Genomic DNA, 25,436 nt, shown 5'->3' on the forward strand with positions numbered 1-25,436 from the left:
AAAAAATGACAGGCAGGAGTTGAAAAGAAAATCTAAAGCCAGACTAGGAATAAGTGTTAATTAAAATAGGATTTGGAATAATCATGAAGTTCTCCTTTCATATCCGTTACGTCTAAAACTTCATCTAAGACCCATTTTGGTTTGATTTACATGGCTCCTCGTAATGGTTCTGGTGGATATTGTGCTGTGAGAAAGTGTCTGAAAGGCAATCTATCTGCAATAAGGCTTTGTCACTTGTCTTAAGTCACTGAGTGCTCTGCTGCACTGCCATCGCTATCCTGAGCTCACAAATGTGACATTAACATGTGTATGCTGAAAATTATGGCTTATGACTTGGAAATAAGCCATAATAATAACTTGTCTGTGTTATACAATACCCATCTACTGACAGTCAGGAGAATGAAAGCTACTGATGCACCCCAAAACACATTTCTTTTCCTTTGAATTAGCTAGTAGTTTTCAGAAGTGGTTGACACTCTTTACTTTTATTAAAAAGAACCACATTAATATTTACAGTATTGCTCAGGAGAACGTATCTAATTGGGTGCTGAGTAGCAATTGATACAAAATTGATGTGATTTTTAAGCTTGTACATAGATATCTAGAGAGATACAGCTATTTTGGAGTGATGTGCAGGTGTATGCATAGCTATCTGTGTGTGTGTATGATACCTCCAAGACTCATTCCTGGTCTCTCAATATTTAATAGGAGTTATGCAATTTCACATCAGCCTTGAAGTTTCCTTTGATCTGAGAGTTGCTGCTACTTGTTGCAAATTATTTTGGAAGCTCTGTGAGCTATGCATATCAAGCTATGATAACTCCTGTTTTTTTAATATCATTAAAATGTTTAAGCCCTCAAGATCTGTTAAGCCGGTGTTTTGGTTTCTGCAAATTAAATCCCCTTGAAAAAGCTAATTTAGCAACTGAAGCAGATCATCATAGAAAGCATTAAGACCATAAGCAGTAATAGCAAACAATAATGTTAAAATGTAGTCACCGGTTTCCCTTGTGATTTGTTTTGTTTTACAGTTTCTGCATAACATCATCTACCCAAGACAAACAACCTCACAAAGGGCCAGATTTACCTCCTTGCTGGCATCTGCTAAGGCAGCAGCAATGATGGAGAAGACAAAATTGTTGTCCACTGACGGTGCCTCAGTGACTGGTGCTGGATGGAGTTCCCGGCAAGCTGCTTCTGGTGGGAACCAATTTGTTTGCTTGCTTGCTTGTTTGTTTTGTTTACCACCTCCCAATCTGGGCTTCAAGTGGAGGTCCAAAACCAAAATATAGTGACTAAATTTGGTATCTATAGTTCGTCTTTAGTTTTATAGCTACTGCTGTAGTTTAATAGCAAGCTGGGAGCTAGAATATAAATACTGTCATTTGCTACCTGAAACACACATACCTTGATAGAGTAATTTACTTCTACAGGTCTATAGTTGGACATACTCTTTTAAAAAGAAGTGAACTGATTGAATGATTCTCTGTCTCCGTGTAGGAAAGTCTCACAGTACCAGTTTTGGGTTGAACAACAGCAAGCAACACCCCACCATAGGCACGACTGGAGTGAGAAGCTTTACCAAGGTAGGAAAAAAAAATAAAACCCTTTTACCTAGGTTAGGAAGGGAGGGGAGACTTCAGTACCTAAGTCTCATTTTACCAGGGGTTTAGCCAGAACAGGATGAGGGACCAACCAAACAAATATGAAGCACAGGAAACAGCATTTCCTAATCAAAATATTGAGGATTTGTGGGAAAAATACTGCAGATTTTCACTGCAGAATTTTACAAGAAAATTCTCCAAAGTGTTTATTGTGTGGAGTTAGCAGATTACATCTTTTGGTGTTTTCAGTACTGGGAGGACTGAAACAAAGGCATGTGAGATTCATGGCAGTTAAAATTCCTGCAGTATAAACAAACCCATCCAATCTGCGAGCATTTCAGTTTGCTTTGTTTTGTTTTCAAAATTGTTGGTGCTATCCAGAACATTGCATTGGCTCTTTACTTGCAGGATAACGACACTGCCATTCATCTACTTCAGGCATACCGATCACAGCAAATGGGAAAATTTGCAGTTTTTAGGATTGTTAACATTTTTTCTGGGCTTCCCTAATTTTGTGCAGAGTGAAGGTGGGTGTTTATAAAATAGTAGCGACATTACGATGCAACATGTAACTTTTTCTGTAATACAAACTCTGTACATTGTGCCTGAATGACAGAAATCAGGGGAATGAAACCAATGGATTCTCTTTTTTAAAACAGTCCCTCACTGGTGATTCTGGGGAATTCATAACTCCCAAGCATAGACCATTAAAAAAAAAATAAGACAATCATATTTTAGGTGGGTTCTACCATGAACACTTAGGTTATTTTCATCCTGATTTTCTCAGTTTAAAAATTAGAACATTGTATTTCAAACATATCTGAGATCCCAGGCTTGTTTGTGTTGGATTTTGCTGTTGCTCTTGGGGAGAGTTTTGGCCCCCTGTTTCAGTTGCTTTGGAGTGCTGCTTTGGGGTCTGGTGCAAGTGATTTTTACTGCCACAGGAAAGGAAAGCATATTTGTTCAGCGAACTGTGATGGAGAACAGACTTACTGTTTCCTGATTTCTGAAATACAAATTCAAACAACACAGATTTGTCCTTGGCCCAGGGATGTGTGACAGCAAGCTAAACGTAAGGTAAGTGAAGGCAAACGTAACTGATCCCAAATATCAGCTGTCTGTTGTATCTGCAGCACTCTGGAAATTCATATCTATCTGGATATGTATATAAAAATAAAAATTGTGAACTCTGCTTCAACATAACACAATTCTAAAAACACTCATTTGGGGTTTTAAAAAACCCCACGTGTAATTCTGAAATTAGGCTTTTTTCCACTTGTTTTCCTGTTACCCTTCTTCTGTTAAACTGCCTGTTAAATGATGCCTGTTAAACTAACAATGTCCTCGATTGTAATGACTGCTTTGCTGAAAAGGAAAAATTTTCTCCATTTACTTGTGAAGGGGATTCAGTTGTCACTCGGTGGTGCAGTCATCTCTCTTTGCAGCCCCTTTATTCTGGTGGTTAGTACCCAGCATCTCGTCATCGCATTTTATTGTATTCCGGTGCACTCCGTGGATCCCACATTAAGAGGTGTGGCTGTAGCCTTTTTAAAGATTCTATATTTTCATTATATTGTAAAAAATTGCAGGCATTTTACAGCATTTTAATGCAGGCTTAATTGGGTGTGCAAAATGCAAGTGTAATTACAGTTGTGGAAGAAGCTCTACACAAATAGTTTGGCTATTTAGAGGCATAATTATCCAGATTGCATTCACAAGAATAGTAACTATATATGTAAATCAGTCAAAATGCTTTCTAAATAGCCTATTCTAGTCATCCTAACCTTTTGCATTACATAACCACAATGAAGAACCTCGAGAATAGCATCTACAAATGCAGCTTTCTTTGCTGAGTCGTACTGTGGGAAACTGAGAAGCAGCATACTACCTTCTTGGGTTTAAAAAATAAAATAAAACAATAAAATTTAAAAAAAAAAAAAGCCTGAAAATGCAGCAATGCCTTTTGCGTTACAAGACCTGGAACATCAAGAAGGTCCTCAGACCACAGGAGCCCCTGTTCAGATGCAGGTCTGAGGACGTGGCACAGGACTGACCAAGCCTGAGGGGAGAAAGCTGTGGGACGAATGTGCTGAGTGACATGGGGCAATGAAAGCTTTAGATCCATTCAGTTTTCCTGAAATGATGAAAAACGCATGTTTTTACTCTTCTTCCTGTACTGTACTGCTGTGAGAGCAGAACTCCTCCTTGCACAAAGATCTGTTCTAAGATTTACTGATGAAAATGGAAGTTTTACAGCATTTTAGAGAACAAAGGTACAGACGGAAGCCTATTTGACATACAAATAAACCACTGATGTTCCTGTTTCTCTATTTTATACTTTTATCATATTCTGGAGTAGTTCTGGAAAGCATCTTCACCATGTTTCCTGCAGCTTTTTGCAAACCAAAACTTTTAAAGTAAGGTTTTATAATTCAAGCAGAAGAGAATACCAGTCTGGTGATGGCTGGGAATAAATTCTTTGCTGCAGTGAAGGCAGCAAGGTTCTATTCACAATTGTCATGAAATTGAAACATTGCTTCAGATTTATTTTAGTTGTTTCAAGTCTTCATATTGGGTCAAATTTATATCTCATATGCAAGCATTCCAGCTTAAGAATCCCCCTTGGAACCAGAATTTTTCTGTTCAGACCCATCACTGGAATAAATTCATTGATAAACTAGCTTGTGTTCTGCAAATGCTGACATAACCATGCTCTAATGCACAGCAGTAGGTAGAGCAGAGCATCTCTCTCACTTTCTTACTGTCTGATTAATATTCTGAATAATGCAGGTTTCTATGGCCTTTTCTTGCCAATTTGTTTCTTGTTAATATTCCCAGTCAAACCACCTTCCTTGCTTCTACACTCTACTTTTACATTTGAGCTCAAAATGAGAAATATGCCTTTTTTAAAAACACAGAATTATTACACAATACATTAAAGACAGTACCTGCTTTTTAGGAGGGCTAGAAAAAAATTGCCAATTCTGAGCTGAAGGAAGTTTTTTTTGTTGTTGTTTTGTTTTTTGTCCTCCTCCCTTCCCCCCCAAAAAAGCCCACCAACAAGGAAAATCCCAGCAACAACCAACTGCCCTTTCTGTTCCCCCCAGAACTTCACGTTTCACAAAATGGTTCTGTTTTCATTAGAAAATGTTTTACTTGCATCCAAAATGGAGCAACTTTTGGGTGTCTCCCTATATTTGCAATTTAAAATACTTCAAACTAACCCCAAACCCAAAGCAGTGGCTGAAGTACTCTTTTTCTCAGTTTCCAGCCAGTCTTAAAGCCATTATTTAAAAAAAAAATCATTTATCAGATAATCATTTTTTGAAATGAGTTAAAAGTCTGTTTACCATCAAAAAAAAATTAACATCTTCTATCCAACTCAATTTATGAATTGACATAGTAACAATAACGTAATACAGAAGCCTATGTAAGTATAACCATCTGCCCTGATACTTTTAAATTATAAATGGAATTTATTAAAACTTCAAGCACTATTTATAGCTGTACTTCAGATTTAATATACAGGCTAGCAAGATGATGAGATAGTTGATGGCATTTTTTTTTTTGCAAGTTTTTTTTGATTTTTTGCATGTTTTAAGAAGAAATTCCTAAAGACTTCGTTATTTTTCTTAAAGTTTCCCACTCTGCAGGTTCTTTTTTCTTTGTGAGTTTTTGAATCTTTTTTAAGTTTAAGGCATAGCCCACTTACCTTAACAGAATACATCCCTTTTGTCTAAGCCAAATTATAGCTTTGTGTACAAGTACACAATTCAAAAAAATTGCACTACTTTTAAACTTATATCTCTTTGAAAAGTCTTAACCAAAGAATATAATTCAAATACAATTTCCACCAAAGGACCTAATTAAAAATATGCATTTATTAACATGGCTTGACCAGCTTCAACCAGGGGACTGTGGGTATTCAGCTGAGGGTGGGGAATGTGCAGGTGTTTGTGTGCCACTTGTCTGCTCAATGAGACCCCAGCTTGCACGTTAAGACATAAACAGACAATTAAACCTGGAAGAGGAAATTTTGGCACAGTGGAAATTTCTTTCCTGGTAAAAAAACAAACTGCTTTTTACCTCCAAATACATATAACGATGGCAATAAAGAAGTTAGAATAGTCATGCAATCTATTACTCTGAAATCATCATGTATTTGCCACTAATGGAGTCATTGTGCTGCTCTCTGGCTGTACGCAACAAAGCGCACGGTATCGCAGCTGCATAAAGGAGCCGTGTTTTCTGTTTGTATAAGCCTGAGCTATAACATTCAATTCCCAAACAATACTAAAAATAGGAGGAAAAGAACATTCCTGCCTATAATATTCATTGGTTAAATCAGAGGATGTGGTGACTGCAAGTTTTAAGAACACTTTGAATATATCTATTTTTTTATTTTCTGTAGGCCTTTGTTTTGAATATATCTTTTTTTTTTTTTTTAATGTTTATTTTCTGTGGGCCTTATTCTGATATTCCAGTGATGTAAATTCATTGATTGCAGTAGGCAGATTTATAATAAAAATAGTGCAATTAGATGAAGGCCCAACAGCCAAAGAAGTGTTAAAATCTTCAGAGAATGACTAAATGATCCATTATGTTTTGGCAACTGCAAACTCATTTCCTACCTGCTGTTCGTTTTGTGGTCGCTATGAACCAATTATTTCAGATAATGTGGGAAACAGTCCATTTATGAGAATCCATCAAGAAATCATTATTCCACTAGAAGCAGTGTGCTTTTTTAAACAGAATTGGAGAGTATGGATTCAAAAATATTTTCTCACTCAGGGCAGGGGGGCTGAGGAGGAAGGGGCTGGGCTGGAGGGCTAGAGCCATGTTCTCGGGAGTTTTTACTGAGCAGTTTTCTCATCTGAAATGCACCAGATGAGGGTATATGTAGTACAGGATACAGCAATTTATCAGGCTTCAATCTGTGCCTCACTGCCCTGCACCAGGCATATACTCTTTGTTAGTGCTGCATGCTGGAAAAAAACCAACACATAAAAAGTTATATAAATTAAAGCTCCCATTAGTTGCTACTTAAAGAAGGCTCAGCATGTTCCTACAAAAATCTGAGACAATCTCATTATTGCTATTTCTCTTTTTTTTTTTTGCTGTAGCTTCATGATGCCTCTGCCAGAGGTTGGTCGTGGCTCCCTTGCGTTAAGCTCAGTATGAGCATGGCAAATGAGGCTTTTTCCCAGTATCCTCACCAAAGGCATAAACAAGCGAGGAAGCAAACCCCAAGCTTATATGCGGGCCTTAGTTTGCCCATGACAGACATCCTGTTCGACCTGTGCATCTTTCCTTCGGGAGCACAGCAAAGCTTGTGGATGGCAGAAAAGCCAAAAGCCCGTGTTAAAGGTGCACCTGTGTTATGCAAAACCAGTGAGAGTGACAAGGCTTGTCCAGTGCTCGCGGCATTTGTTCCTTTGTGCTGCTGGCTTTCTTTCTCTCAGGCTTTAATGTAAGGAACTGCACGCTGTAATACTGAAAATGCTTTTTCCCTACTTTACCCAGGATCCGTTGCTTCAATGAGCCAATTCTCCATAGGCTCCCCTCTCACACTTGCAGCAAAGACAAGGTTTGCCCCAGGCTGACTTGCCAGGGTGGAGCTGGTACCTTCCCACTCTCCAACGAGTGCGTACAGTGAATAATTACTGACCTTTTTTTCCCCATACCTCAGTGCAGGGATGAATACACCGGGTTGCCTCCTGGAGGAACTCCTTTCTAAACTACACTAACCCATGACCAGAATAAATGATTACAGACCTCTCTGTGCCACTGAGGGCTTTAATCAGTACAAAGTGGCACTGCCAGAAGCCTTCCTGATGGTAAATCAAGGCAATGCAGCAACTCAGTCTTTCACTGCCTCTGTTATTAAATGAAAGCTCACTGGGATTTTTTTAGGTTACTGCTTCCTGATTCTGCACTTTGAGCAGCTGGAGGAACCAGCTGTGCCCTGGGGCAGTGGCTGAAGGGAGCATAGCAGCTGACCTCTGGATGTGTGCAGGGTGTCAGGTGCCGCTCAGAGACCACTGTGGTTTTGAGGGCTAGGGACTTAACATGGTTAGGGGTCTGCCTCATGCTAGCACAAACCCTAAATAAAAGTAAGTGACTTGTAAAGCCTCAATGGAGTCACATGGGAAACCAAATAATTATACAGTAAGAAACAGGCTGGTGTACCTTTTTTCTAGAGAAATCGACTGTTCGGCATAAAAAGCTGTAATGCTACTCGAAATGGGATTATGTTGTCCACTCTTCTGGAAGAAATGCAGCAGCAAAGCCAGAAAACGAAAAATTCAGTGATGACTGCACATCTTCCCCAAAGCGTTATCTCAGAAACGGCAACACATAAGCCCCTAAAGGCTCTTTTTGCGCAAGAAAAGAGGGACTGCCGTGCGGCTGGGGAAAACAGGGTTCTTCACCTACCCTTGCGCTGATCAGAAGGATCAAATCCTAGTACCTGGAACGCTGTGGTTCCTTGTGCATTTGTTTTTCCTTCTTGTAAATTGGTTCTTTTGACAGAAGAAAAGAAGATGGATCTATGTGCTTTCTTTTGCTTATATCTATCATTTGCTCTTTATTATTTTTAGAAAAAAATATTCTAAATTCCTTTATATTGGATACTTTGAGCCGTATCTTGCATCAGACACTAGAAAATCCTATCCTAAAAATGTCCTGCCCATTCCACAGCAAGTTACTGTGGATAACTCGGCTGTAATTTGGCATGAACTTGGAGGCCCAGCATGGCTTGGGCCAGGAGCCCCTGCTGGGGGTGCGTGGTGCCATGGGGGCACTGACACCCAGGCAGGGCCACCAGTGCCCTCCAAGCCCTGGCACCACCCCAGTTACACCATGCTTTCCTCAGACACCAAACCCAATTCTTGTTAGGGACACCCAGCTGAATCCACAGATTTCACACATCTACTCAGCCGCAACAAGAGATGTATACACAAGTAAAACAAGAAATTAAACTTGGCTTAGGACAGTTCACCTTCCCCTTTACTTATTTGTGTTTTAGATAAAATAAATGTAAACCTCCTTACTTACCTTAGTGTTCTTCACAAAAACTTCATTTTCTGTGGATATGAATTATTTTTTTTCCAAAAAACCTCCTTTATGAAAGCCATGTTTAAAGAACACAATTACTGTGGAAGAAACCCTAGGGAACGTGAATACCAGCTTTGTGCAGATTACGAGACAGTATTTCCTGAAGAAATAGGCTACAGTTCCAAATACAGTGGATTTTGGTGCTTTTTTTTCTCTATTTCAGAGTACCGCTAACAACTTTTCTATCTGCAGACGCGGGTAAGGAAACCAAGAGCAGCAGGGCTTGCGTGTCACCAGCACTCTGTGATGCGTTCAGCACAAGATTTATAGCACTTGCAAGCCGTAAATGTGGCCTAGGTCAGCAACAAAAAATTTCCAACCTCTCCGTTGAGAGAAAAACTCCCTATTGAGCTTTGTGAACAAGTGAGCAGTCCTTGTTTGCAGCCCCTCAGAAAGAAGCGCTCTACAAGTAGAATATATTGCAGAAATGTCATGCAAATGCTAAAAGGGACCACGAGACAGATGGTTCAAGACTTCTTTTGGAGCTGGCCAGACCATCTTTAACAAGAAAACATTTTTCTGAAGGCTGGAGCGTTTCACTCAACATTCCCGTTTTCTTGGGTCCAGGCTGCTTTGATGTAGCAGGTTACAGGAAAGTTTCTTGGTGCTCTCTGCAAAGCAGTTCTAGCTCAGGTCTCTGCCCGATTCTGGGTTGTGCATCTCATCTTGGGCCACCTTCTTGTGGCAAGACTGTGACTCTGCTCAGCACCCCGATCACTGCAGCAGAAAGGCTGTGGCAAGTCAGATCCCCACATTAATTCCTCCCACACTTACCTACCATTGCTTGACCCAAAGAGCTCTTCCAAAATCAAGGCACTGCCACCGCCACCTGAGAGCCGGCCTTAAACCATTCCTTTTCAGCCCAACACAGAACAGAGCCACGGAAGAAAAAAGGTCAGTTTTGGTTCTAGTTTGTAATCTCCAGGCAAATGCTGGATGTTTCCCCCTTTCCGTGATGCAAGCTGTTATTTTTGTCAGGCTGTGGAAGAGCTAAATTTGCTTGCTGGCAGGGCAAGGTCAGTAACATCATTTCCCTGGACATCTTAACCCCAAACTGTTACCTGGAGCACACTGCGGAGCTGTTACGACATCTGGAGCAAAAATGCATTCACCTCAGGCCTGTCGCGGTGTTCAGCCTGGCAGTGTCCTCACCAGCTGGTTCCTTCCAGCTGGCTGCCCTTTCCCTGCAGAACAAGCCAGCTTTATTGCTGAGAGGCAGACGTATGGGTTGGGTATTGCACTGACATGTCCAAAAGCAAGGGCAGCAACTTTCCATAAATGCTTCAGGTCATCACTCAGGATGAGCAGAAGGGAACAAACTTTATTTTGAAAGAAGTCCAGAAAAGATGGCACAGCTCACACTGCTTCAGCGGTGAGGTAGCTCATACTGGGCTCCTCTGAATATGTGATGGGTGCCCAGCTCACCTAAATACTGCCATTTGGGGAGAAAATACTACTCTCAGTCTGTTTGGGCCTCGCAGTGGAGGTACCAGCGTCTCTTCATCTCTGCGACCTGAATGCAATGACCTGTTAAGCCAGTGGTATAAAGTAATCTCTGAATTTGGCCTTTCCCGTGAGGACTTCATATGCTAGTGTCTTTTTATTTCAGGAACAACACTGTTCATAAATCAGTTCTCTCCTAGAGGACTTGGGGAAAATACAATATTATCTCAATTAAACAAAAGTGTTTTTCTGCAGATCTATCACTCCAAATGGAACAGACTGACAGCCACATCAATGTACGTCCTGTAATTCAGAAAATGCATTCAAAAATGTTTCATCTAGATTAAAACCCTATTCCTCCTGCCAGCGTCATTTTCAATTTATGGCTGGGGAAAAGCAGGGGGCTGCAACTAGCTATTACTGATTAGTCACCCATGTTCTTTTCTCTTTGTTTATCTCACACCAACAATGTTGGGTATCTGATCCAAACGCTCGCTGGAATGCTACACAAAATGTTGGCGCATTGATAAATGCCTGTTTTTTTAACTTCTGGGCAAGTCAGTCTAGTACAAAGATGGGTGACAGAAAGGCTAACCATATATAACATGATTTCAGAGAGCAGGTGGATGGATAATTCGCAACACAGATTGTAAACCCTTGTGCCATTTTAATGTGTCATTATAGTAATGGGAGATTTATGCTAGCAATACTTGCAGGTTTTTGCCAAAAGCACACATTGCCTAAATTGAGACTATTGATGTAGTGCTCTCATCATTTAAGGTGCATTAGAGACACTATAAGAAGAGAAATGTGGAGAGGGACATTGGGATGCTATTAGTGAGTTGCATATGAAATTAAATGGGGAATGAGCAAAACTCCATCTCATCGTAGCACAAAACTTCTGTCTCTGCATGAAAATAAAATCATTCTTATTCCACTTGTAAGCCATATGCTGGTAATTTGCACAGCACTGAGTGGTATTATTCATTCAACGTGGCTAATATTATTTATAGCATTTTGAAAAAAGCCTATTTAATTGCCCACAGACAGCATAATCTCTCTAGTAAATATCTCCCAAATGGAGACCTGGACAACACAAACTGTGCAGTACTCTGCTGATGGCCCGTGCTATAAGGGTACCTGTAGTCTGTATATGGATATGCGAGGATTTGGAGTCCAACCACATTTCAGATGGAGTGAGATGAAAGTTCAGGCATTAGACAGTAACAGTATAGTTGGCTGGAAAGTTATGGTTTTTATCAGAGGGAACCATGCCATATGTGTCTGATTAAAAAAAAATAAAAAATAAATCCAAACCTAAATCCTAAACAGACAAAAGAAGCTTAAAAGTCTTGAGTTTCTTACAAAGCAAACAAACAAACAAAGTCCACCAGATAGGAAGAAAGAGAAGGAAGGAAAAAGGAAAGAAGAAAAAAAAAGGAAAAGGAAAAAGGCAAGAGCAAAACCTGTTATGTGGCCAAGTACTGCAGCCCTATACATCCCAGTATCACTCCAGTCCTATAAAAGAGACACGTCTCCAGTTACCTGTATGATATTTTCAAACAACCTCAGAGGAGCACATGCTCTTAGCTACAGGTAGACAAGAGTCATTTTGCATTATATTGTCTTTTTTTACACTGTATTCATGCACATTATTTTCTCACAAATTAGCAAAGCCACAGAATTACTGGGAGAGGTTGTGCAAAGTACTTTTCCCTGAGCAGTGAGTAGTTTCAGCAACGTATCTGTCAAATGAGAGGCATTTCCTCTTGCGTAGTGCTGCACAAAAAGAGGTTCAAGGAGAGAATAAGACAGAAAAAAGGCTTGCTGTTTGTATCATAAGCATTACTTTCCCCCAACAAAAGCAGAACTTTGGCAAAAGTCAAATCCACCCGAGAGAGCTGGTGTTAGAGTAATAAAGGCAAATTTTGCAAAGGAAAATTTGGATCCTGGCCTAAACAAGTTGAATATGAGTTTTAAAGGTACATTGTAAGTCATCTGATGGATGGTCCAGTGAGAGCAAGAACAACCTGGCTGCTTTGGCTCTGAATTTGGCTCTGGAGAGCTGGGTTTAGTTCACAGCTCAGTCACAGGCTAAAATATTGGACAGGTGTGTGCCCTATTTTCCCTTCTGTAACAAAGGATTATTTCTTCAGTACTTCACACTGGTGAGAAGACAGAATCCATTAACCTCTGTGTGTTCTCACATACTTCGATCACAAAGGTCATATATAAATTACCCTGTAAGAGTAACTAGTTGTTTTAGTGGGTTAGTGTAAGTATTAACACACCATGGAATATTGGACTTAAAATCAGCAGCTGGTGAGAAATTCAGAAAATCCCCCCTTTCCTTCCCAAGCTCTGCCATTAAACATTTGCTTGTTTGCATTTGATTATGTCAAAAAATTTTGCATTGCAGTTTTAAGTCCCGATCCATAGCTCTCTTTAATCACAATTCATTGTGATTTTGATCGCTCTCATTTCCTGCAGACATTTTGCTACCTGTCAACAAACACAACAGAAAAGGACTTTTGAAACTATGCATCAAGTCTGCAGGTATCAGAAAGCAGCCGAAGCACAGAAGTGGGAGGCGTGCGGCACTGTTAGAGGAGGGCATTTGCTCCCCTGAAGTACACGGAGATATTGATCCAGAAATCCCGCAAGCAGCAGTTTTGGCAGCAGCTCCTCTACATAGGTGTTTAAGCAGGTTAGACAGATTGTCTCCTGGCAAGTGGTGGGTGGTACTGAGACTCAGGCTAAAATTTATTCAACACTAACAGGTGAACCTGAGTTTCTACCTGCCAGTTTTTCACCAGTCTCCTTTTTAAATACAAAGAGTTGAAATCCAAAACTCTTAATGTAATTAAACCTCGAGCTTTTGTGAACTCGTCTGTATCTCTGCTCTACTTTTTACAGTTAGGCAATTTCTGTGAATGGGTCAAATTCAAATATGAAACAGCATGCAGTGTGTCCAAACATGAAACAAAAGTATCTGCACGTGGTTTTTTGTGTGTGTGTGTTTTTGTTGTTGTTGCTGTTTTGTTCTTTGCTTGTTTGTTTTTCAAGTACCACAGGGAGAAAAGGCAAGAAAAGTGCTTAAAAAATGTTATTAAACACTTTTATTCTAATAATGATACCCTGTGTGGGAGTAACCATGTATTTTGCTGTGCTCTTTTCTGGCTCCCAGCAATGACCTCCTTCCAATTTCCCAATTCTGCCTTTCTGAAAAAGAATGGTCCTTGAGTATGTTTCTGCTCATTGCTATGGCTCGTGCCCAGAGAGCAGAGGCTATTACAAACTCCAGTTGTCTGTGGAGGCTTACACTGAATCAAACAAAATCACACCTTTCTTTGCATTAACATATCAACCTTTGTTAAAGATAAACATGACACTGCTTCCCAAACCCCGGAGAAGCTCTGAAGACATTCTGAGAGTTGCATGGGAAATCTGAAAAGATGTACCTGGGAAATTGCCTTTACAGCCGTAGAGATGAAGCATACACATTCAGTTTTCCACGTAACTGCAGCTTGCAGTGAAACAGCGCTGTGTTGTTGTCCCAATCTCATTGTAACTATTACCCACGCTCCTGCTGATGCTCCATATTAACCTGCAGTACGTTTAGGTACAGACATTTAGATTTTCAAGCACAGTATTTTCCAATTAAAACCAATGAAGTCTTTAACCTGAATTACTACTGTTGCTCCTTACGATTTTTAATGTCTTACAGTTATTTTTTTTTCCTGATAGCACCAGTCACAACATTGCACATCATGGGATAAGACGATTCCATTTTTATTAAAAAGAAAATATTTAAAGATGTCATGCAAAGATTGAAATGATGTATGCAAAAAGCTGAACATCCCAACATCTATTGTTTCTTAAAAGCATGTGAGTTTTTGATGCTTCAGTTACAGTGATTTAATGCTTGGAAGCAGAGGGACTGATGAAGATGCCAGCCCAGAGCCTAGCTCTAGGGTTTGCTGTAACCAGAACAGTGAGGAAAGTACTTTTCTACTTTTTTTTTTTTTTTTTTTTGTCTGCTTTTGGTCTCTATTGGGGTGGGGTGAGGAGATATTTTTAACCAAAAACCCTTTTGCTGTGAATAACTACTGAACTAACACAATTTAGTCATCTTTCCCTATACAGCAGTTACCCAGGCGGAAAAAAAAAAAAAAAATTTAAAAGCCCACACAGGAAGGAAGGCAAATGAATGAAGTGTCCCAGCTGTAGGTCCTGCAGCATTTGTACTTGGGCTGTGTGTCTTATGCACCAGTGTTGGTGCTTGGCCATCAGTCCTGCTTGCCTCAAACCAGGAAGTGTTAACAAAAAAATACATGGGACAGGGATTTGCTAAAAAGTTCTCGCTGGCCTTAAAATATTTTCATCCCAACTAAGTACCTGCTGTCCACGTGAACAAGTAAAATTCTCAGTGAAATGCAGACCACACAGTAGAAGTTGTGAAAGAAACTGGATTCACTTATGATGCCTCGTGTTGATTATTGCAACCTGCTGATTTCCCTCCACCTGCACAAGCCTTAAAATTCATGCTGTCTTTCATGGTCACATTACCATGATGGCACTGCCATTTGGGACATGGAAATGGATTTGCTACCTGAGTCAAAGCTTAAGCCACACTCTCTTATAAATCCAGATACAAAAAAAAAAAAAAAAAAAAAAGCTTCAAAATGACTTTGTTGGTAGGTTACTTCAATTTTTTCTTCACATTGATAGCTGAAATACTCAATGGCAGATCTAGTCGAAATGCATAAATACAACATTTCTCAGTACTGCTCACTGAGAATATACAGTGAATATTTTGAAACTAATTCCCCTTGCTGTTTTCTTGATTCATGAATCTTAACATATTGGGCACTAGCTACTAAATCCCAGTCTCTTTAAAATTCAGCAGGAGTTTTTATTATTGACCTCAGTAAAGCCGGGATTTCAATTGCATTTTAGGGAGGTCACCAGTTCCATATTTAAAGTCAACTGGAGTTGGACTACACTGTCCCAGAGCAGCTGAACTGCTGAGCTGCCTTCAGTTTGTGCTAGCCTGAATGACAGCTCATGTTTTCAGATAGGTCTCCAGCCCACACAAATTACAGCTTCTCCATAGCTTGTATATGAACAGCTTTCAGATCTTGGTTTTGGTAAGCATTATGGAATGAGATGCAGATCTGATCCTATCCCTGACTTTTTTTTTCCTTTACTTTGGTCACAGCTCTATGCATAATTTTCAGAGAGACTCAAATTGATGACCTTCAAATGAGGTACCCAAATGAGGTTACACAGCTGAGACTGATTACTTTTCTTGTCAGGATACCTGTCATGGTAGTTTTGGTGATCTCTAGACATCCATTTCTCTACTTGTTTTCCAAATAATAGGAGAAATGGACCACACAACAGAATGATAAAGGAAGTTAAATTAAAAAAATAAAAAAAATAAAAAGAGAGAGAAGCATGAGGTGTTTTACTACAAAATACCTTGGATCTGAGCAGCCCTGAACATGCTGATGAATTTAGACAACCATCTTATCCTGCACCTTGTGATGATGGTTCAAACTGAACTGAAGGTTGGAAGTGAATCTTCCAGATTTTGTGAGAGGTCTACTTGACTGAACTTTTTTCCTGATGAACTGTTGGGGAGCAGAGCATCCACTACTGGAAATGTACTCTTCATCTGATAATAACAATCAATAGCTAGTGAGAGCACTCAGATGAAGAAAGAGCCTAAAGCTGGTCTCATGCTGGCACAGCATACAGCCAGACAAAAAGCTAGCCTGAACCTGAGGAGTACAGACACCGCTGAAAACAGCACACACACAGGGCCATCTGCTAAAAAGGACTTTTCCCCCCCCTAAGTCCTCCCAGGCTCAAAACCAGCTCAACTGAAAAGTGCATTATATAGAGAGTAGCTCGAATTCTGCTGTCCCATCCAGAATAGCAAAAGACAACACTGGGAAGAAACAGAACAATCACTTTAGCAACACAAGTTACAAAGCAAATGAACCCTCCCTCTGCTCTGCATGCAGGTATCGATACTCGAAGCAGAATAAATGTAACTGAACTGGTATGGTCTGTCCTGGAGGTTTATTTCCGTGGTCCCACTGAGCCTCTGGGGACATATTAAGGAGTAATGGCAGATGCATGCAGGTCATTTGACTTGCTGCAATGATTCCAGCAGCTGGAGAGATGTGTAAGGACTGCAAGAGTCAATTCTGTAATGGTAAGGCACAGTTGACTAAACTGGATACTTCTGGGAACTGAGCTTGTTTATATGATTTTAAGTGGTTTTAAAAATTCAATATTAGCAGGTAATAGTTATACAGCTATGAGTTCAATTAACAATCTGGACAGCTTTTTTAGTACAGACTGCTTAAATCTAAATAAAATGATTGAATCCTATTTGTTCCAACACCCATACACAATTCTTTTTTTCTTTTTTTTTTTAAACTACTTTTGCAAAGCCACTTATTTTAAGTATCTGACTTCTATACACACTGATACTCCTCTCAGGAGACTAACTAGAAGAAAAATAAGCAGTGACATTACTCTTACAGTGGATCCAATCTCTGAACTCAGTGCAGTGCTGCCAGTATTTTTGGCAGAGAACTCCAAAAAGATCGTGCCTGAAGCTGTGGAGCTGAGAGGTGAAGAGAGCAGCAGGTGTTGCAGCGGAGCTGACCTGCTCTCAGGAGGCAATCCACTTTGAGGACACCCACTGGCTCAGGCTGGTGATAACTGAAAATGCGAAGTGCCTAAATCATGTACCCTGATGTGGTGCCAGGAGATTAATAAATATGATGACGTAGATCTGCTGCTCCCTGTTGCTGTTACTCTGTCACAAAGTACAAATTCATCTAAATCAGAACTGCGGTGCAGTCATCAATATTCTGAGGTGTTTTCAGAGCTGAGTATTTATTTCAGAGACTTTCCCCTCCCGAACAAAGTATTGGTTCCCTGGTCCTTTTTAGAAATTAGCTAAGTTCCATCCCAAGCAAAGAACTTATCCCAAAACCTTTATTAACCTCATAGGAAAATATTAATCAGTGTCTTCTGCAAGCTCCTATGAACTCACTCTGTCATTTCTCTAGTAGCCTTCTAGAAAATATTGGAAGGCACATCCACACATATCCTTCAAAACTCAAACCTGCTGTTTGATTAAAAGAAGAAAAAAAAAACAGGAGTTTGCAGAGAAAGAAAGAACATCTTTGTTTGTTGACAGCAATAAAATGTAACTTGTCACCAGAGTTGATATGCTGTATTAATGGCTCTTTTGTGAAACCACAGAGCTGAATGTTATAAATATTGATGTGATCACACTGCTTCTAGAAGTGTGTGATAGATGATTTTTTTAACATGAATACAGAATTGTCTTCAGTGTTTCTACAACCTGGAATTCCAATATCCTCTTTTAATTGGAAGCCATTGCACTCACCACCAGGAACAATTTATGCTGCTGATCCTGCAGACAGAGAAGGGAAAAATATTCCTACCTACATCTGATAGCCCCAGCTCTCAGCATCTGTAAGGAACACAACTGAGGGACAGATCTCCGAATGAGCTGCAGTGCTTCTGTGTGTTGTTGGGCTTCTTTACTTTTTGGTATATAAATGTCCTGATGCTCAGAGTGCCAGCTTGGTTGCCGTGGTTACTTGTGAGCCAGCCTCTCCTGCTGTCTGAGGAGCCTGGGTCTCCTCTGTACTGGATCTGCCCACATGGGCCTTGCCTTAAACAGCTCAGCAGAGACCAGGGGATTAAATGTCACAAATCAGCATCTGACCCTCAATATGCATTTATGGGGAAAAGGATGTAACAACGTTCCTGATTCTTCTACAGAGATGAAAAAAAGTATCACCTTACCCTCACCAGGCTTTAAAAAATGCTTAAAAATTCCTTCTACATGACAAATGTTCAATTCTTTTGAGGAAGGTGAGGACAGAGAGAGAGAGACTATCTTTGATATAAATGCTCAAGTTTCCCTTAAGAGCTCCCAAACCAATGTACCGCTTCATGTGCACTTCAAACTGCTGCTCCCATATTCAGGGAGCTCAAGCTGCTTCTATCCCAGCACACACTGTGGGGTGACAGGTAAGTGAGGCTTGCTGAAAAAGTGCATGCGCCAAAAGAAAGTCAATTTAAATCCAGGAGAGACAGAGCTGAAAAGGTAATGCATGTGAACAACTAGCACCTGCTGCTGCCCTGAAGGGACTAAATTAAAAAATAAAGAACATTAATTTTAGATAGCATCTAAAGCAATATGGGATTTCAACGCCTTATTGTGCAGAGACTGCATTAGGAAAGAGTAAGAGACTCCTTTTCCTACAGTCCTGTACAGGCACAAGCCTCTCTAAAGTCAGTGGCACTGTCACAAGCCAAAAAAAACACACCCCAAAACCAAACCAAACCAAACAACAATAAAAAACCATTATTCAACTTCAAACATTTGAAGAATAGGAGAAGAACAGGAGGAAAGAAACAATTTTCTCCTTACTTTGCAGATCGGAACCATGGCACAGATAGCTGGTCGTGACTCACCTTTTTTTCTAACAAGCCCTTCTGCTGAACAGCGCAGTGAGCGCTCAGAATTGGATGGCAGGGATAGAGACGTACGGCATCATCCAGCAGAACTGCAGCGTGGTGGCTCTGGCATCAACTACGGGTCCACAGAATGCCCTGATGTGAATTGCATTAGTCCTGTCACTGATAAAAAACAAAGGAAAAAAAAAAAAAGAAAAAAGCCAAGGAGGTGAATATGAGAACTAATTCTACAGGAAATTCTAAAAAAAAACATGAGCAGTTTTGGCCTGTCCAACTGTACGGTATCACAGCAGACTGTGAAGGTCACAACCAATTTTGGGGTCTATGATTACTGCTTTTAAACAGATAAACTCTAGCTTATAATTCAGCCAGGGTAACACACACTGTTTTGAAAAGATAAAAAGCACAATGATAAAAAGGAGTCTTCCATTTGTGAGATGCCATTTCCCAGCTTGCAAGTGGGACACTGAAAGATGAAGTGATTTGGTCAAGTTCATAGAGGAATTTGTAACAGGGCTGGAGACTGAGACCACAACACCTGATTGCTTCACTGATATTTGAGCTGCAAGAGCAAATGCTCCAACTGACGTGACTTGTAAAAGAGCAGGGATAACAGATCTGTAGCATACAGGGAAAATAAAAGGCAAAATACGTTCCAAAATATTTACAGCATAAGAAATGATAGCAACACATTTCAGGTGTTGATGGGCGTTGGCTTTATATAGGGGCAACATAACTTCTCAGCAATCTGTACTAGGGAGTATGGCTATCAAAATTAACAGATGACACAGACTGAACAGGCTTGCTGTGCAAGGGGATTTAGCACCAAACAAAAGGAAAAATGTAGAACATTAAGCAAAAGTACTTAACAGACAGGAAAGACTGTATAAAATATTTTGGCTTTTCTACATTTAGGACAGAGGAATGTGCTCTGTCCTGAATGTAGAAAGTTATGTACCAGCTACTTTTCATGCTTTAGCTATAATAACTCACATAATTTACATTTAATGCTAATATAATGCTATATACTAGAGATGGAGACTGTCATGGCATGAGAGAGGCATGGAAAACAAACATGTTCACAATAGAATTTGGAGACCGTGACCAAGATTAGGAACCGTGGTCTAAATGGTTTCACCTTAGTAACAAGAAACACTAGAAACTGGTGTCAAATGAAAGAGTCAGTACTGTAATTACATTGATATCTAAAATATATTCTCAATTTAAGATACACTTTGAATACCAGGAGGCAGAATCCAACCCTAGTTTAAATGGTAAAGTCAAGTTATTTTGTCTTCTCTGTGGATATTACTAAATGTTTGTTGCCTAAAGTGGGTGAATTTGTCTAAGAAGCTGTATAGTATAATACACACATAGTATACATGTCTAATATAATATAGTATAATATATATAGTATAAATGGCAAAGTCTCACTTAACTACAAGACAAAGGTAAAACAGTGGCATTTGCAGAATAGCAGCAGTAAAGAAAAAGGCACTCCGGGTCCAGAAAAATATGAGTTTTCTAAAATTCATCTTCAGGCAATCTTATTGAAATCCATATTCAGGACTTAATCCCAGGATGCTGTTCTCCAAATGAGTGTAATGTAATGTAAGAATAAAAGACCAGAACTGTTAATAGGTGCATACTTTAAAGAAGAGTCTGCAGAGAGGTAACAGATAAGTACAGAGGGGGAAAATGCCAGAAAACAAACTCCTTGACCTACTTCCCAAACAGAGAAAACAGGCACAAGGCAGTGTTTCAAAAATTCAGGAATATTCTGACACGGACTTACCTGCAGCTATCCTCCACCCAGCAGTTGAGCTCTGTGCAGTAAATCTTGGCAGTGTTGTATTGTTCATTTCTACAGTATTCAGATAAAGAAATTAATACATGTTATGCAGACAAAAGCCATGCCACACATTTACAGGAATGTTGTGGATTTGAGAACAGGGCACAGAAGTAAATAAATAGCATAGTCCCCGATGCTACCTCTGCAGCACAGCTCCACAGGCAAACAGACCAACACATTTAACCAACGGCAGCAAGGACAGGAAGACAGATAAACGCATCTTTATTTCAAAATTTCTTCTGTCTTGCAGGCTGAAACAGCACCTAGGAGCTACGGTTAACTCTGAGAGGCAATCCCCATTGGCCCAGGATTTTATGATTTGGTTTGTCAGACTCGGAGATGTGGATTTTAATCAGATTCATGATAAGCGAGCACCAAGCTTACTGAGTGGTAAAGTAAAACAGCAGCTTTCAGAGCTGGAACCATTAATTCAGCTATGCCAAATTTATATGACATTTAAAACCTGAACGTTTGTTTCCCATAGTTTATGAGTTCTGGGATAGCACGATCCTGGAAGATGTTCAGTAGGAGACAGCAGGCACAGTCCAGCAAGGCCTCCGTCATTCTGACTTCCAGTCCCTGAGCCAAGTGTTATTTCTTGTAAAATCCCCACAACTCTTCTTTCAGCCATTGCTTCCTTTGCTTTTCCTAAACCATGAAACACAGATTTATTTAACAGCGTTACTTTCCAGCAGCTCTCCAGGCAGCTGAAAATGCCAGTCCAAACCACATGGGCTCCAGAGGAAGCCAAATCCAGCCTTACTGTGGTTTGGGTGGTTGCTCTAACAACTGCTCATTGCAGAGAAAGCTGGGCACCCCTCAATCTCCTACCATCCTACCCATTTTAAAAACAAAAACCAAAACATTACACAAGTTTCTAAACAATGAGGCAGAACGCATTTTGAGTAATGCCAAGGAAGCTGGCAAAAGTGCGTGAGCAAGCGAGCATACAAACCGTGCGGGAAGGAGAGCTCAGATGGTTCCTGGTTCAGCCTCTTCAGCTTCAAAATTTATGGCTGTAGACCTCATAAAGATCCTTGTGGCCATCATTCTGTGCAAGTCTTGTTCAGTTCTGATTTATAGGTTGAGTAAATCCAAGCAAAACAGCAGTAAAAGGAATTTGTGGGATAATTTACAGCTTCAGTTTAGGTTAGGCTTTTTGGTAGTTATTTACTTTATACTTTAGATAAAGATTTGTGAGTAGCCAATTACCCAAGGCAGCATGAGTAGCTTTGACAGCTGAGTTCAATGCATGAGCTACCCTTAGAAAGTATTGCCTTATTTTCTGATAGAAAACGCTACAGTTAAATACAGAGGCCAGAGTCTTTATCTCCTGTGTTAAATGGGGAAAAAAAACATCAAGATAATCCACATGGAACACAGCGTTTGAGGATAAAAGCTCCCCAGCAGAACAGGGAGAGATCATTACTGTGTAGTTATATAAAGACAGGGCAACTTTTTTGCTGGCTTTTTTTTTTTTTTCTGAACCAATTTACACGAGCTGAAAAACCACCCCTAAAGAGTTCATTAAACCTCTGTCTCAGTGTACTGCTCCAGGACTTGAATATTTGTTCACCTGAAAGATTTGTTATTCTCTTAATGCAAAATGGTACCTTGGACTTTAAAACTGGGTGTGACATGTTGGTGTTGCCTGCCTATGTCTTCTCCCCACACTGAATGCAGTGTTTTATTTCTGCACAACCTGGAAAATTGCAAATGCCTAGCAGGAGTATGGCTAGAGCAGAGACACAAACTGGAGGAGGCTGCTCAGCCACACTTTCTACAGCCCCATTTGCTGTGTGGGCTCTGCTGCCTCTCACAATGAAGGGCCTTTTATTGCCAGTTTGTTTCTTTGCTAAAGTCAGGTGAATAATTTACCCTGAGTTTTGATTGATTTTGTGTCTTTTTCAGTTTGAAAGGGAGCAAGAAACCAATTGCAGTTTCTCATTAGAAATATTTTCTGCTTAATTCTTGCAGCTACTTTGAAAGCAGCTCAAATTCACAATGCTAGATCTCAAACATAAGCCTTGTTGATCAGACACTTTAGTCACAAGCTATCTATCCAGCTGGGTGAGCATAACCGCGGATTTTCCTTGTGGCTGATGCCTGAGCAACCACAAACTATGAAGCTACTGTCTAAATAATTGGTAATACTCAAATACTTTTAGGCCACTGATGGAAAAGGCTTTGGCATTACAATTTAATAGCCCTCACAAAGCAACCAGAAAAGTGACATGAGCCCCTACTCCTAGAAAGTGCCACAAATGCCCTAGTTTCACCATCACCTTCCTCCAGCTTTTCTCCCTCTCCTGAGACTGATCCCAAACACTTTCCTGTTGCTGCCACAGTGACTCTTGTCAGCCTGTGATAGCTATAGAAAATAAAAGCTTCAAAACCTTTTAAACATTCAAATGTTAGGCATCGAGCATATGTGGCTGATAACAAGGAAACTCACAGGAGTTATACAGAAACTAGCTTAAATTATTTTGCAAATAATTGTCATGACAATATATATTGGCTGGGCAGACAGCCACAGTTTGTTGGGAACAGTTCAGTCTGCCACTTGCACATCTTCCTTGATGATCCATAGGCTCACAAATACTTTATCGGTGGATATTTAACATCACAGTCATGGCTAAGGTTATACTTCCACACCCATGGTCTGAGATTTCATCCACACTCTAAAGGAATTTCTCTGCTTTTGATTTCACATATGGGCCAAATCCAGAAAGAGTATTATGATAAAGTCAGGGAGCTTTTAGAGATGCAGAGGATGGTAAAATAACACAAATATTATGTCTGCATTTACTAAAAAAAAATAAAAAAAAAATCTTTCATATGTTTCAAAAGCAGGTCAGTATTCAGACCAGAGCAGGTTCCTGCAAGGAAGAGATTGCGGGAATTCTCATTTTTCGTGGCTATGTGGAAGGACTCCTCCTCCCATGAGTAGTTTCAAAGAATGCCCTGGCCCTTTGAAGCTTTATAAACGTTACCTGAAATTTGACAAATTTCACTGAGTCTATGCACAGTATCCACAGTGCACCACTGAAAAATCAGACTTTTAATTATTTCAAGCATTCCTAACAAAAACTGCATGTTTTTGGCAGTCACCATGCTTAACCTTGGGCCTTTAACCCAAGATGCCCCGACACCACCACTGCTGAACACACAATTGCATTTCTTCCCACTCATGTGAGTTCTTCTATAGTGACGATACGCAGCAACAACAAATGCTCTGCAGACACTGCCTGTTTAGCAGCACACCCTGCAAAAAGGCGGGGAGTTATATTCTGGCTAGAGCTAACTGAGCAGCTGTTTTTCAGTTTGATGGCTAAGAAAAAAATCAAAGACTTCCACCCAAATAAAAAAAAAAAAAAAGGATTCTGTTATGCTCTATTCCATTTTTTCTAAAATACTTACCATATGTGAGGTGACTTCACCTACATTCAAAATCTCTTCCACCAGTCCCCAGCAGATGAGCACTGCAAACTCCTGGCATTGCCCTGGTTCCTTCTTCAAATTCACTGACCTTGCCCAAACGTCTTTTTTATTGTCTGACTCTTCTCCATGCTTCCATCCTTCATGCAGAAGAAAAGGAGAAGACATAGGGCCCCACATTAGTACCAGAAAAATAAAAACTTTAAGCCAGAAAAGCACACAAACCCCAGATCTGACTGTAGAAAGAATATGTTCAGCTCAGCTGCATCTTTCTTAAACCTGGATTTGTATTGCAGTGGCACAGTAACCACAGACATCACATAGAAATAATTTTTCTTATGCTTTGGCTATAAACAGAGTGGAAATGTCAAGCTTGTAATAACCTTCTGATGATAAGGAATCAAAAACATTATTAGTTTTAAGCATAACAAAATCCATACACATCTTGAAAAAGAGGAGGCAAAAGTGTTCCTGTGAAGAAAGGTTGCTTGTGAATATTGCTACAGAAAGTGTATTTGCACTGTCCTTGTTACACTGCAACTAATAATAATTTGACAAAACTTGCTATCATTTATACTGATTATGAACTTCCAAAACTGACCTAATAGCAGTGGAATATCTCTGGCTGAGATGCCTTACTCACCTGCAACAGTAAATGATGCTAGAAACAGGCAGGTAACTAAGCACCTGGACAACATTTCTGGCATCACTAAGAAATTTTATTTTGAAAGCTTACTCAAAATTAGAGATTTTTGTATTTTTAGGCAGGGGAGCAGAGGCATTGTGCTGTTCAGGGAAGGAGAGTTCACACATTAAAAAAAATAAAGCTCTGGAAGAACCCGTGGGTGCCACACTCCTTTGAGCAGGCCTTATCTCAGAGTGTGTGACCTGTGGCATGAAAACATTTTCCTTCCCTTGCCTCTGGCTGTTTGGAAAGGAGGCAGGATGTGTCCACCTCTTTCATGAAGATGGAAGTAATGTGCATACCAACCAAACCAAAATAAAGGAAAGCAAAACAAGCCAGTTATTCCAGACAAACCTTTTTTTTTGATTTGTTTTCAATGTAGGCAGACTCTGACATAGCTTTGTGGTCATGAGGATCGTGATGCTTCCCTTCCAATGTCTATGTGCAAACAAGACCACTCCATGATTTATTACTGTGTATGCAAAGTTTAACCTGCCCATTTGCAATCTTTACACAAAACAACCCACTGCACTGTTTAATTCACTTAGTTACAGACAATGTTTGAGTACTGATGCAGCTAGATAGAAAAAAGGAGCTATTAGAAAAATCACCCCTTTGGCTCCTCTTCCCTATGCATTAATAGGTAAGGCACTGGGAGGTGTAGCTGCCAGTTACTGCCCTAAGAGCAATAATGGTCACAAGGCTCGGTGCTTACCAAAAGTCTTTTCAATCAGCCAGAGAGATTTTCTACAAGTTG

General features: G+C 40.0%; 1 long non-coding RNA gene across 4 annotated transcripts in view; it reads left to right on the forward strand.

The window, feature by feature from the left end:
• Window positions 1-17,413, forward strand: part of LOC137853205 (uncharacterized) — a 72,754-nt gene extending 55,341 nt beyond the window's left edge. The window contains exons 5-8 of one of the 4 annotated variants that reach the window (XR_011094317.1): window positions 1,032-1,200; window positions 1,501-2,681; window positions 13,080-14,051; window positions 15,385-17,413. This is a non-coding gene — a long non-coding RNA (uncharacterized lncRNA). Of the gene's footprint in view, window positions 1-1,031; window positions 1,201-1,500; window positions 2,682-13,079; window positions 14,348-15,384 lie in introns of those variants that run through there. The other 3 variants (XR_011094316.1, XR_011094315.1, XR_011094318.1) reach the window with 3 other exon arrangements.
• The last annotated feature ends 8,023 nt before the right edge of the window (window positions 17,414-25,436 follow it).

This window comes from Anas acuta, chromosome 3 (genome assembly GCF_963932015.1).
Source record: "Anas acuta chromosome 3, bAnaAcu1.1, whole genome shotgun sequence".
Classification (NCBI taxonomy): Eukaryota; Metazoa; Chordata; class Aves; order Anseriformes; family Anatidae; genus Anas; species Anas acuta.